A 13,153-nucleotide genomic window follows, 5' to 3' on the forward strand; every position below is an offset into this window, starting at 1 on the left:
AAATGAATGGTAAAGAAGATGTGAGATACACATACACATACACACACACACACACACACACACACACACACACACACACACACACACACAATGGAGTATTACTCAGCCATAAAAATGGATGAAATTTTGCCATTTGCAACAACGTGGATGGACTTGGAGAGTATTATGCTTAGTGAAATACGCCCATTAGAGAAAGACAAATACTGTATGATATCACTCATGCGTGGAATCTAAAAAACACAACAAACTAGTGAATATAACAAAAAAGAAACAGACTCACAGATATAGAGAATAAACTAGAAGTTACCAGTGGGGAGAGGGAAGGGAGTTATTTTATAATAACTATAAATGGAGTATAATCTTTAAAAATTGTGAATAACCATATTGTACATCTGTAAATTATATAATAATGTACATCAACTATACTTCAATTTTTAAAAATTGTGTAGTAAAACTCCTTGTGTACGAAAAAAAAAAAAAGAGTAAATGGCCAAGAGTCTTTTGCAACTTCTTTTCAAAAGAGGATAACTTATGGTCAATAAACATGAGAAAGTATTCAGTCTCCTTAAGCACCATAAAAATGTAAACTAATTCTACAGTGATTTACAATCACATAGATATCAATATGACTGAAATTTAAAAGACTGCAAACACCAAGGATGGGCAAGGATGAAAAAAACCTGTAATTCTCATCATTTCCACTTTGGAAAACCATTTGTGTAATGACGGACATACATATACCCTACCACCCCCACACAACAATCACAAATTTAAATATAAACCCCCAAAATGCACACATGTATTGACTGAAAAGTCTGCATAACTACATTATAATAGCATTTTCTGAAAAGCTGCAAACCAGAAACAATGCAAATGTCAAAAAGATTAGAGGAATTCATAAAAATAAATAACTATTTCCGAAAAAGAAAGGAACTACAGCATACACGTTGCTTTGAATGAAAGAAATCAGACACGAAATAGTACATACTGTGTGATTCCATTCAGGCAAAACTAATCTAGAAGTGAAAGCAGTGGTTTTCCTCTGGAGGAGGTGGCAGTAAAATGGAGGGGACACTTGTCAAAATTCTTCAAGGTCTATATTATTTGTGCATGTTTCTGTATGTACATTATAATGTGATAAAAATTATTTTAAAATGCAGATTAAAATAATGTGAATTACAATGTTAAAATGAAAACATAATGTCAGAATTAATCACAGAAGAAAGTAGAGGATAATTAGTGTTAGGAATTTGTACTAGAAAGTAAATCAAATTCCTTAACTCTTTCTTTAAATGATCTAAGTAAAGTTTTGAAAACTCTTTGAAAGATCACATTATTATTATGAAATGAAATGTTACATATTAAATGCAAAATGAATAAATTGGAGTATTAATTCAATATATCCATAGGGTATTCTGGATTAAATGAGAAAAATCTCAATTATAGAACTTTACTATTAGAAACAGAAAGCTTGCATGCCTGATAGACTGTATGTTTGCATTAATGAACTTAGACTAGTTTACCTTATCACCAACTGAAGTACCAGCAACCCCTCAAAGAATTTTAACCCCAATTAATTATTTTATCTTTTCCCCAAAGCTGCCTATTCTTCTCTGTTCCTAGTTGCTGTAAATAACAGCCTAGTTTTTCTAATTATTTAATTTAAAACCTCAGTACTACCCTTGGCACTACCCTCTCTCTTCTACTGATACTTTTGCCTTATTAGTTTTCACATCTGAAACAGCCTTTACATTCTAGTGATCAACCTGTCATTCAAGCCCACAATTACTTTCTCCTAGAATACTGCAAATAATCTTTTTACTTCTAGTCTCTGGATGTCAGTCAGGGATATATAAGCTAGTAGATTAGTCTTTTTGTGGGCAGCACTAATGTTATTCTTCATTTCAAAAACCTTAATTGAGTTCCTGCTCTCTAGAGAATTAACCCTAGTATCTTTAGTTTGACTGCCAAAGCCATCCAAAATCTAACCCCAAACTAACTTCCAACAAGCATGCTATATTCCAGTAATATAGCAGTAATTACCTTCTCCTTACTTTTCTGCCTATTCCTTTGATTGGACTACTCCCATTGTCAAGAATGATTCTTTTCCCCATTTTCCACATTCTAAATTCTTCAAAACAGATTTTAAAACACACAGCTTTTAAAACTCAATTTATCATGAAGGGTTTTGCTACTAAATGACATCATGAAACCTGTAGAATAAGAACTTGTTTAAGTGGTTTTTTAAATTGATCAGGTTTCAGAATCACCTGAGGAGGAGCTTTTAAAATTAACCAATACTGGGGTCATGTCTGCTGAGACTCTTAAGAGGGTACAGCTAGAGTTACAAAAACCTATGAATCTTAAAAGAAAGTCCTGCCTGGTGGTGGTAAACACCAGCCCAGACTAGTCTGGGGGACACAACTGACTAAAATCTGTATGCACAGAAGATGGCAGGACTAAGCAAAAAACTAGGATTAAATCATATTAGACTTCCCAGGTATGTAGACAACCATGATCCCAAAATGAAGACTAAGGCAAGAACAAATTGTTTGCAGTCCATTCCTGATAGGTTCATGAAAGCTTCTATCAAACTGATTATGCTATTGAGAACATTAGTAAATTCTAGAGAAATTACAAAAAAATAAGTCAAAAAAGCACTACATGAAAAAACTGAGACGATTCTGGAGAAGAGGCAACATGTGGAAGAAAGGAAGAGCACAGTTTCAAAAACTTCATACAAAAAATACAAATATTAAAATTGCAGAGAAAATATTGAAAGACATCAGGGAAAGAAGCAAACAAGCAAAAGCAAAAGATATTTTACAGGAATATCTGTAAAACATTTTTCATGAATATAGGCAGACTTTCAGTTTCTCCCTAAGATGTAGAAAGCTGGTAAGAGCATCACTCCCACCCTAATAACAAGAAAATGCAGGATAATGTACAAAATTATAATGTTTCTTGTAGACATCAAAAAGCTGGGGTAATAGAACAACCAAATACTCTTAATATCAAAGGAGAGAAAGGGTGTGAGCACTGTCAAAATAGCTGCAGCAGGAGGAAAATGAGATCTTCGTAAGAGAGGATAAAAGTGGTTCAACAAAATTTTTAGTAAATTGTGAAAGGCCCAATGTGAGCAACTATAAGAGAATAGAACCCCTAAGAGTCGCAGATACACAGCACCTTGTACACACTCAGAGACTTTTCCATGGACTCACCAGGTACACAGGAATCACCAGGTACATAAGACAAAGAGTGGGGGCAGAGAAGACGACAGGAGAAAGCCCCGCTTGGAGTTGCAGGCCAAGAGGATGGGAATGGCAGCACCTGGAGAAAAACACACAGTACCACCTGGTGTCGTCTCCTCTAAGAAATGAAACATTTAAGCCACTAAAGAAAGGGCCACAAATCCTATGCCTGACAACAATAAAAAATCCACGATGGCTGGGGAAAGTGGAAAAAAGGAAAAGAAAATTCCCTTAAGGAATTAGCAAGAAAACATCCTGGACTCAGTCTGTTTGATGTCTCCTAGTACGGGGGGAGGCGGCGGGATCATTGAGAAAACTCCTCCAAGGAAAGCAAGGACCAAGGATCTGCATGAAACTAAGGCTAGCCAAGGAAAACAGACTCCCTGTGCCCCCAAACAGGCTAGCGTGCACGAGTTATAATCAAAAGCAATTTACCGCTCCAGGAAATGCAAAAGCATGGAAATAGACCCTCCCTGAGTTTATGATGTATCTATATTACACTACAAAGTAGTGTGACATCCATTATTTAGATAGCTAATTAGATAACTAAAGAGAAATAATGCATGTCACAGTATTTTAGATGGATACAAAATAGGTAGGAAGAGAGACAGAGAGGTAGGTAGATACACAAATTTATACCCTAAAAAGTATCTTAGAAGCAAATACAGAGAGCCATAAACATTCACTACTTCAGGAAGTGTATTTTGGGACGAGCTGAGTAATGAGTTTAAACAAATTATTTTATTCATCACTACAACTTGAATTATTTCAGTAAACTTCTATTTCAAGTACCTTGTAAAAGCTAAAATTACTATACTGATAATGGTTAAGGTGCGGTGAAAGCTACTATTCTCAAGAACTACTGGTAGATTTTAAGATCAATATAACCTTTTTGGAAAACAGTTTGATAATACATATCTAGGTTACTGAAAATGTCAGTGCTTTCATCTTTTGGCATAAATTTTAATCATGGAGTATATCCTAATAATTCAAAATATGGAAAAGATGATGCGTGCAAATAAATTTAACAAAGTACTCCGCCGAATTTTTTAAACATAACTACAATTTTCGACTCTAGAATAGCTCGATTTTATGGCACCTGCACTTAACAGCATAGTATAGTCATTAGAAATTATTGTTATAAAGACTACACAGCAACATGGACAATGAATATAACATAATTATGTTAACTGCAAAGTGCAGAAAAAGGGATGAAAAATTGTGCTTAGACAAAGGACCAAAATTACTAAATTTGTGTCCGAGAAAATTTATCACTCTAAGCTTTAGTCTTCATAGCTACAAATTGAAGGTGATAATATATATATTATACATCTTTCACTAGAAATGAATGAGAAAACAACTGGAATGTACACATTAGCTGAGTGCTTAATAAATACTACTTATGAGTATTATCATTATGTAATATACAAATGGATTTTAAAAAGACAAGCATACAAATGTAAATAACACTAGATGGAAATAATCAAACTAACAAATGTAGATATGTTTGTTCTTTGCTGACATGGTTGGAATTTTTTCCTTTTCTACATTTTTCAGTTTTTTCATAGTGTGGATTATTGTTATCCTCGTAATTTAAAAACTTATTTTATTGGATAATGTGATTTTCCTTCACAGTTGAAAATTTTCTGCTTAGGACAAATCTCAATCTGGAACAGTTGTCCATATTTGAAACTTTCCTTCAGTGTCCTTTCAAATGCCTAATTTGGGTAGGAATAAAATTTTTTCATATATTCTACATATACTTGAATTTTAGCTTCCTATAAAAATGACTCTCTTAGATAAAATTCTCTTCTGCTGGAATGCTTAAAGTTTTTAGGGAAAAAAGCTGTACATTCAGTGAACACATAAACACATGCAAACTTCATCAGGGAAAAACCATGCTCCAGTCATCTAGAAATTGATAGAAAGACTCCATGAAGAGCAGCTGCAGACCCTGTTCCTAAATGAGGGAATTAGCTCATTTTGGAGCCAAAGATTTGTGGGGCCCCAAAAGAAATCCCTAACACATACATGATTGATGACATTGCCCTAGATCTAGGGAGTGTGACTTTATTCAAATATATACCTGGACTGCTGACAACACCCAAATCTATACTGTTCCAAATGAAGGCTTGAAGAAGCAATTTTCAGGTGAACTGAAGAAGAAAATCATTATGTTTGCACCGAGGGAGGTAGCAAATTTATGAAAACAATATGGGTGAAATGACAGGTTTGTAAGATGATTTTGGTTCATCTGCATGTGAACTCTCCCTTGGCAGAACTGTGAGGACAATGTGAGTAGAGAAAAGTAAAAGTTCAGTTCTTACCCATAAAGCTGAAACTGGTGTGTGTGTGTGTGTGTCTGAGTCTGTGTATATCCCCACCCCCCAGAAACAAATTAAGGAGAAAAAAATTATTTTATTTTTACTTGTGTTCAAAATTGAAACTGAAGAAAGTGTTGCTAATCATGTGTGATTGTAGTTCTGAAATAAGCACTGACAAAAGTCTTACTTGATAAAAATAAACTTACGTGTTGACTATTAAAATATGGAAAGAATTTTGTCAGATGGATGAACTACTAGTAGATCTTACAAAAGTGATTTCAGTTAACAGTATATTCTAATGTACAGGCAGTCTGTCACTTTGGCTCCTTCTCCTTGTACCTGGGCATTCAAAAAATTAGTTTCAGAAAAAAAAATAAAGCAATCCTATCCATAATTTCTGGCAATGATGTTTTTCCTAGTCCATTGTTACCTCTGCTATCCCCTCTCTCCCTTAAAAAAAATTTTAGAGATGTACCACTTATATTAAACCTTTTAGCGGTACTACAGCATTTCTTATGGCTGAATTTTTGCAACAGTGGTTCCACTTTATAGCAAGAACTTAATCTAGTATTTCCACACACACATTCCACAGCAAAGCTCAGTTACAGGAGAGTATTTGGTCCTATAATCTTCTTATGGAAGCTGTAGTTTAGTCAGGTTGGTAATATGCAGTGTGGATGAAGATGTAGGAAGATATTCTGTCACAATTTGCTCAACCATTTTAGGGGCAATGTAGCAGTAATTTAGAAACCGGCACTACTGAAAATTTGATGTATTTGGCCTTATGATTCCATTTCTATTTATCTATATGAAGTCCACATATCATACAAAGATGGGTTTAGGCAGGTTCACAGGCTCACTCAGTGAACCACAGAGGCATTTCAAATGTCTATTAATTGGGAAACATAAATACTCAATTATTTTACCAATCATTCTGTGAAATACTATTTAGTCTTTAAGAAATAGAGGCTCATGTGCCTAACATTGAAAAATCTAAAGGAAAATATTTAACTTAAGAAGAGTCAATTGTGTGGTAAAATACTTACATCATAACAAAGTTGTGTAAAAATAAGTATACCATTATGTGTTTATCTGTGTGCAAGTTTAGACGCACAGAAAAATGTCAGAAAAAGTACCCCTGGGAAGTGAGCTGGGAGAGTGCAAATGTGCATGTGTGTACGTGTGTGTGTGCATGTGTGTGCACGTGTGAGAATTCTTTACCCTGTATTTTTCCATTTTATTTGTTTTCTTCAGTGGGAGTGTATTCTTTTAATTTTATGTACTTGGAAATAAAATGTTATACGTTTTGAATGAGAGACACTTTATATACACAAGAAACTACTAGAAAACAGTGTGTAACAAGAACAATGGTGCCAAACAGTGTGAACAATCACTGTGTGGTAACATTCAGTAAAAGGTTTTCAGAGACCATTTACAGTGGAAGAAATACTGCCTAAGGTCAAAACTACGAAGAATTTGGAAATAATTCAAAACTAAAGAAAAACAATAAAAGTTGCTAATATCTAGCATAGTCCCCAGTACATAGTAGCTATTCAGGAATCATTTGTTGAATGCCACCAACTGTCATGAGATCCTGAATAGGTTACATCTCTATAGCAGAGTTCTCTTGTTTGTCAAATAAAGTGGTTTTCCTGGATTGTTTTAAATATCTCATTAAGGTATAAAAAATCTTCATTGATGAATTGTATCATTTCTAGTCCAATATATTACCCTCTGAATTTTTAACAGATTTTTCTAGGACTTTCAATTTTTTTAAAAAATCCATACCATGGTCTGTAGAAGTAGAGATAAAGGAGTTCGATTTCTTGTAATACTTCATTTACAAAAATCTGACCAATATATGTATGCCTCCTACTGGCAAGGTATAAAATTTCACTGACAAGGCATCCATTTCAGGCCTGCAAACTTGAAAAACAATTCTCACAGCTGCTACCAGAAGCAGACCAAGGAATTACCACTCTAGAATTGATTCTGGTTTTAATAAGGCAAACAATCATAGTACATTAGTAGAAAATTTAAAAACTAGTATTTGTCTATATTAAAACGTTAAGAGAAAGGAATGCTTCCCAGAAGAAAAATATTTCTTTGAAAACAGACTGGATATAAAGAACATAGCAACAAATCCTGGAGTGGATGTGTAGGAGTATATGTGAAAACCTATGAAAGGAAAGCAAGATGCTATACAAGGTAATTGCTAAATTTGTGAACTGTAACTGATTTTTTTCCCAAGTGGGAAAATAAGTTGTAACTGCAAGAAAAGAAATACGCATAACTTTGCTTTTTAAAAAAATAATAAATCAGAGAAAAATACACAAAAGAAAGTAAAAACTACACAAAAATGAATAATCCCACCATCCACAACAAATAACCACTACTAACATTTTGTTCTATATCCTTCCAATGATTTTTCCCCAAAGTACACACATAATACTTTACATGATTGAATCTATAATATTTTATAATCTGCTTTCATCTTAAAATACAACATGATGAAAATAATATAACCTGTGTCATAAAATCTTAATCTTCTATTGGTGAATCCTTAAATACTCCCCAACTTTTCACTTGTGAAATATGTTACAATGAAATATCTAGAAAATACATATTTTCACAACTATTCTGAATTCCCAGTTAAGAATCTGAAAAATAAAATAGAAACTACTTCTCTAAGGATGAGATTGTTGAATTATTAGAAACAGAGCAAAGTAGAGAATTTCTGTGGAACATTCTGTTTCTTCAGTGCTCCAGAAGAGGGGCAGATGCAGAAAGAAGCAAACACAGGCACATATAATCCCCGATTCACTGCGCAACACTTCTGTGTCAACCAATCAGCACAGCTCTGGAGATGTATCTAGAAGAAGAAAGGAGTTCAAGGAAAAAGGCAAAAAAGATTGGCAAGTCTCTATAGTTATAAATAAAATGTTGATCTATGTTTAATGAGGTATAATTGATAAACAAAAAAACTGAACATATTTAATGTCTGTATCATGATGAGTTTGGACATAATGCATACACACCCATGATATCACCACAACCAAGGTACTAAACATATCCATCACCTCCAGAAATGTCCCTGTGTTCTTTTGTGGGCTTTTTTTGTTTGTTTCGTTTTGTTTTTGTGGAAAGAAAACGTAACAGGAAATCTATCCTCTTAACCTATATTAAGTACACAGTACCATATTGTTAATTATGGCACAGGTCATACAGAAGATCTCTGGAATGTATTCATCTTCCATAACTGGAACTTTATATTCCTTGAACAACTCCCTCTTCCTCCAGCCCCTGGCAACCACCGTTCTATTCTCTGCTTCTGTGTGGTTGACTATTTTAGACACTGTGAATACACGTCGAATCATGCAGTATTGTCCTTCTGAGACTAGCTTGTTTCCTCTATGCTGTAATACATGGCAGAATTCCTTTCTTTTCTAAGGCTGACTAATATTCCATTGCATGTATATACCACATTTTCTTCCTCCGTTCATCTGTCAATGGACATATGCATTATTTCCGTTTCATGGCTACTGTGAATAATCCTGTAATGAAAACAGGAGTGCAGATACCTCTTTGAAATCCTTATTTTAACTCCTTTGGATATATACCCAGAAGTGGGATTGTGAGATCATATGACAGTTCTATTTTTAATTTTACAAAACAGAAAAAAATTAAAAATAAAGAGTTTCAAAGGTAACCAAGATGAGAATACTTATAAATGTATAAATTTCCAGGGGATAAACCACTAAATGTAAGAAGGAAATAAAACAGTTGAAAAGGAAAAATAGAAATTTCAAAGCAATGAATTCATGGAAAATTGATTTGCAGTGTGTAAAGACATACTCTTGCTTTATTTGGTAAAGAAAGAGGACTAAAACCCTAACTGTGTAAACCATCTTCTGTAATTAAAAGTAATTTAATGTTAAATGAATTTGGGTGAAGGCATCTTGTGAAGTGTTGATAGTCAAGGTCACATTTTTCTTATTTCTTTGGGAAATACTATAGGCCCACAGGGCCCCTTTCTTGAAGAAAAATTGGAACCAAGGACACATAAATAAAAAACTTATGTCTGGATGAAATTGAAAAATACAGAGGAAAGAATATATGAAATTTAGAAAGCCATGAAAGCTTTCTTCCACATACAGCCACCCCAGCCACTTCCAAACCTATCAAAATAAAACATCCTGTACTCTGTGAACTTCATCAAAGAAAATGCCCCCACATAAAATTATTGATACCATCAGGTAGAGAAAACATACAATGGAATTAACTGCAGAAAAAACTTTTAAGTGTCTGACCTAACATCTTTTACTGCAACTTTCTTCCACAGTCTTTAGAAGAATAAAAACTTCCAAAACAATGACAGTTCAGAACACCTCTCTGAATTGTCTGTGTAGTGCCAACTCTACTCATCATCGGGAGACAAAAGAGAGGTGGACACAAAAGCTCTGACGAGCAGTGACAAGACCTAAATTAAAGCGTATTTTACAAGGAGGGCTCCTGAAGTGTATTCCAGTGATTTTGAAGAAACAATGCTTCAATTGTTCCCGCGCATAGAAATAATCTTACTGACGGTGAAGTTTCCCTGTGTCCAACAGCTCTTCACAAAAAAATGAAACATTTTCACTTTGAGTACATCTAAAGCAAGATAGTGAGATTTCGGCTGGGCTGCAAGAGTGACCATAATAGACCTCAAAGAGAAAGCATCTATTATACAGTTTTCTTTCACCTAAATTCTTTATTATCCCAAATATGTTTTAAAGAATTTTTCTTAGTGTCTTGCAAACAATTTCAGCAATGACTAAACTTCCACTCTGCCAGATAAGCTTGGACAGTTGTACAAAAACTACGCAAAAAATAATCAGGCTGCTAACGATGGTCTGACCCCACCTGGCAGCATTTCAGTATTTTTTGAATTATCAGCTTCACCCTCTTGTAGCTTCATTTGTTAACATCATATTAGTTGGTGAAGAATTTTCTCATTATTTTCTGTTCCTTTTAATTAAAAAAATTTCTTCTTTTACGGGAAGAAAAATTTCCATGAATAGACACCCACGAGAATGAATTAAAACCATATACACCCAGATGGATGTCATGCTTACTTTGCCATCCTTTACGTAAATAAATGTTTTTAAAAATCTGAGGTCGGGTAGTGAGGCATTCTTGCCTTTGTGGACCAAAATGCATTTGAGTATATTATGCTCAGGAAAATAGAAATGGCTCCATTTCAAGTCCCTTAAATAAACTTACTTCTAAAAATATTATGAACTGATTTTCCATTAGGCAAGTAAGTACCAAAGAAAAGGACATGAATTAGTTCTTCAGTTAAACTTCTTTCTCAAGAATGTTTCCATTTCACCAAGTCATTTAATATTTGCACAAAATATTTTATAAAAATAAATTAGCATTTGGCAAATTTAGAGATACTTCCATCATGAGGGTCAAGTAATTTGTATTTTAGTTTTTACTGATTTCTTCATGCTTTTCAACAATATATTCATTTCCTATTGTTGCTATAACCAATTAGCACAAAATTAGTGGCTTAAAACAACACAAATTTATTATCTTATGGTTCTCAAGGTCATAAGTTTAATCATCTCACTGGGCTAAAACTGAGGTATCCACAAGGCTGCAGTCCCTTTCTGGAGGATCTAGTAAAGAATTCATTTCCTTAATTTTTTTCAGCTTCTAGAAGAGGCCTGCATTCCCTGGCTGGTAATCACCTTCTTCCTCTTCAAAGCCAACAACATCTGACTGAGTTAATCTCATGCCATCATATCTTTGGTTCTCTCTTCAGATTTCCTCTTTCACCTTAAAAGACCTTGTGATAATAATCTAGGATAATCTATCTATTTTATGATTCCTTGATTAGCAACCTAATTCCATATGCAACCTTAATTCCCCTTTGCCATGTAACATGAAAGTTATTAAAAGAAAGAGAAACTATTTGTAGATCAAAATTGCTATTCAAGCCATTGTTCATCCTAAAAGCTGAGAGAGGAAGGTTTATCTAAAATCCCTAAAACAGTAAAAATGGCTAATTCAGTAATAATCAAAGGATTTCCTAATTTCTGTATGTCAGAAGTCCCCACTCCTTCGAAAGAGAATGGATATTAGTAATAGAAAGATGGGCATGATGAATATTTGGAGCAGGCATATTTGCAAGGACAGTGGTCACTGGGCCAGAATAAATTCTTCTGTACAATAAAGCTGTAAGAACTTTGCCCATTCAGGATGTCAATATGAAAATGAACAGGAACTAGGTACGCTAGTGCTGAGTGCTGTGAAGATGTGATGATGACAATCACCATCAGTAACGAGAGAAGGGAAACTTGGAAGAAAAGAAGTGATTAATGAGAATTAGTTGAACCCATGACATCTATAAGGATGTGACTCTACAATGCAGAACTCATAATCGGTGAATATCTATTTCCCAAGGTAGAGGCCAGACATTATCTTTCCTATTAAGTCTCCTTCTGTTCCACTCTGAATGGAATTCTGGGAAAACATTTTTTGTGTTACCCCTCCCCTACTTCCACCATAACTCCTCTTTTCTAAACCTTTAGCATCCCACCAGTGCAAAGCTTCAAACCATGTTCTCAGTGCTATCTCTGCATAAGAGTGACCTGGGAAACTAAAACGTATCTGTGTCCTGGACCCACACAAGACCAATTAAAGTCAGGACTTCTGCTCATGGGGCTAAGCATCACTGTTTATTTTTTAAGCTGCTCAGATGTTCCTAGTACACAGTCAGGGTTGAGACCTAGACCCTGAGGGGCAGCAGTGGGTTCTTGCTGCTCCTCATGGGACATGTGGCAGGTATTTCAGATTCTTCAAAGAATCAACAAGTAAGACAAAGTGCTACTGGAAACCACATCTTATAGTATAACTGAATTTTCTAGCTTTTTTTTTTTTTCTGTTTTCACAAGGAGTGGAATTGGAGAGGGTGGAGGGAGTCAAGAAGAAGAAGAGATAAAAGACACCTGTTCCTTTAACACCTCCCCTAGTTAGATATGAATTGCCCCCAACAGGGACAGCTTAGGGAGACCTAATTACTGTGGTGGGAAAAATTGGTGGCAACCCCTGCACCTTATATCAAAGGAGAAATTTGATAACTCTCTCAGAGGACCAGAACCCAGGAAATCTGATGGCTCCCTCAAGCCTTGTTAGCCTAGACTTCCCACTCAGTGCTATATATGTATCTTATGATGAAGGAAATTCTTTCAGGCAGCCCCATCCCACACTCCCAATATGCAGCACCGCACAAGACCTTCTTTACGTTATCCCACACCCCTCCAGACATCTCCCCTAGTTGGCCAGCAGGAAGTGAGAACAAGAAAAAAGAACACCATTGATCTCACTTTCATTTCAATCTCTGATTTCTGGATTTGGAACCTGGTCAAGACGTGGAAATGAAGTGGGACTTTTCCATCATAATATATAATCTCTCCGGAACAAATGATTATGTCAAATATTTAGTCATAGCCTTAGTTTTTGATTCACAAGTCTTCTTTTCTATCAAAATATAGAACCCCAATCTGTGAGTTTCAAGAAGAGAACTGAGAG

The sequence above is a fragment of the Camelus bactrianus genome, chromosome 9 (genome assembly GCF_048773025.1).
Source record: "Camelus bactrianus isolate YW-2024 breed Bactrian camel chromosome 9, ASM4877302v1, whole genome shotgun sequence".
Lineage (NCBI taxonomy): Eukaryota > Metazoa > Chordata > Mammalia > Artiodactyla > Camelidae > Camelus > Camelus bactrianus.